Below are 2,031 nucleotides of genomic sequence, written 5' to 3'. Positions count from 1 at the left end.
GTCGGTCCAAGCTAAAAAAGCTTAACGCGATTACCGGGCGGTGAAGGACCATAACGGACGCAGCGGAGCAAAACCGCAAAGACGGGAAATGGTTCCAGCAAATGGATGCCATATACGGTCACCGGCCAGCCAGTAACGGAAGAGAAAACGTGCTGGACAATGTCGGTGCTGGAGGCCACGGAGAATGGTGAGTGTATTGTGATTTCACAGTTTTACTACTAGGCTCGTAAAAGATGTAATATGAACGTAATATGAACGCATCTATTGTAAACGCAGGAATTTAGAGCTGTGTTTGTAGTTAATGTTACCACCACAGTCACTACTGTACAATAGCTAGCTCTTAGCCTTGCTAGTTGCTAGTTAGCTGTAGCCATAAACACAGCATGAGCAGCGATGACGTGCTACACATTTTGTGCAGTTACGCTATATTGTTGTTGCTTTCACGGGAATACTTGTGTTTAATATTTGTTATTTTTTACGTTCAAGATTCCCCTTCCACTGACGAGGCGAGCGGAGTTGGCGGAAAATGTTTCCTTCAACCGGGCTTTCCTCGGGGTGCTTGGCGAACTTGTGAACACCATGCGAGACAGACGCCAGTAAAAGCACACAAAATGTTGCTTGTAGTACTATAAATATTTATTTCATATAAAGCTATACGTATATATTTGCTTTTTGCACTTTTTTAAAACTATAACTATATTATTTACATATGTTGTACTTTAAATATCTATATTTCATAATAAAGTTTGATTTCATTTGATTGTATGACTGATGCTTTTTATGCAGGGTGTGTTCAGCCTGTTTGAGTAATACCAAATTATTATCAATAATTAGAGCAATCACATACAATAATGAAGATAAAGATAAATAAGATACAATAATGCTATGTGTTAAGGGGCGTCGACCGGTGTTGTGGTCGTATACAAATGATGTCACGACACTACAACCCGCGCGCCAACAGCGACTCCACCCACATTGGGGTGGTTCACCATTGTAATGGAAACACAACGCGACCGTACCGTTCCGTTGCGAATCGACCCGTACCGAACCGTACCGCGCCAAGCAGGCCCTAGTGGAAATGCGCCATAAGAGACGTAGACGACGTAAACACACGCCCAAAAGGGAGGGGCCGGGGTCCTCAACGTGACATTACTGAGTTAGAGGTCTAAACCCTTTACCCAGTAAATATTAAACCCATAGTCCTGTAACAATTAAATCCCTAATTCTGAAAACATTAAATTCACAACTTTGTAAACCTTGTATACATATGAGGCATAACCACAGAGTGGGAGAAGTAGATAACGAGAGGAGAGATATATAGAGAGAAGTGGAGAGATAGGGAGAGAGAGATAGAGGGAGTGAGAGAGAGAGTAAGAGAGGGAGGTGGAGAGAGAGAGGGATGAGAGAGAGTGAGAGACAGAGAGAGAGAGAGAGAGGTTGTTAATCGCTTTAGTGGCCTGTGATAAGTATAAAGAGTCTAAAGAAGCTCAATACTCATTTACTTACAATTTATCAGAGCAGGACCCACGAGAGGAGAGTGGACACCGCTGAATGCTAATACACACACACACTAATACACACACACATACTAATACACACACACTCACTAATACACACACATACTAATACACACACATACTAATACACACACATACTAATACACACACATACTAATACACACACACATACTAATACACACACATACTAATACACACACACATACTAATACACACACATACTAATACACACACACTCACTAATACACACACATACTAATACACACACACATACTAATACACACACATACTAATACACACACACTCACTAATACACACACATACTAATACACACACATACTAATACACACACACTCACTAATACACACACATACTAATACACACACACATACTAATACACACACATACTAATACACACACATACTAATACACACACTCACTAATACACACACATACTAATACACACACACACTAATACACACACATACTAATACACACACACATACTAATACAC

General features: G+C 40.5%; 1 long non-coding RNA gene across 1 annotated transcript in view; it reads left to right on the top strand.

The window, feature by feature from the left end:
• The window catches only part of LOC143527270 (uncharacterized), a 1,204-nt gene extending 439 nt beyond the window's left edge, over nucleotides 1-765 (top strand). The window contains exons 1-2 of the long non-coding RNA XR_013134070.1: nucleotides 1-187; nucleotides 487-765. The exon at nucleotides 1-187 is cut by the window's left edge and continues 439 nt beyond it. This is a non-coding gene — a long non-coding RNA (uncharacterized LOC143527270). The remainder of the gene's footprint in view (nucleotides 188-486) is intronic.
• Nucleotides 766-2,031: the final 1,266 nt, after the last annotated feature.

The sequence above is a fragment of the Brachyhypopomus gauderio genome, chromosome 1 (assembly GCF_052324685.1).
Source record: "Brachyhypopomus gauderio isolate BG-103 chromosome 1, BGAUD_0.2, whole genome shotgun sequence".
NCBI lineage: Eukaryota > Metazoa > Chordata > Actinopteri > Gymnotiformes > Hypopomidae > Brachyhypopomus > Brachyhypopomus gauderio.
The sequence above is the reverse complement of the archived record's forward strand: the minus strand, read 5'-3'. Positions and strand labels throughout refer to the sequence as shown.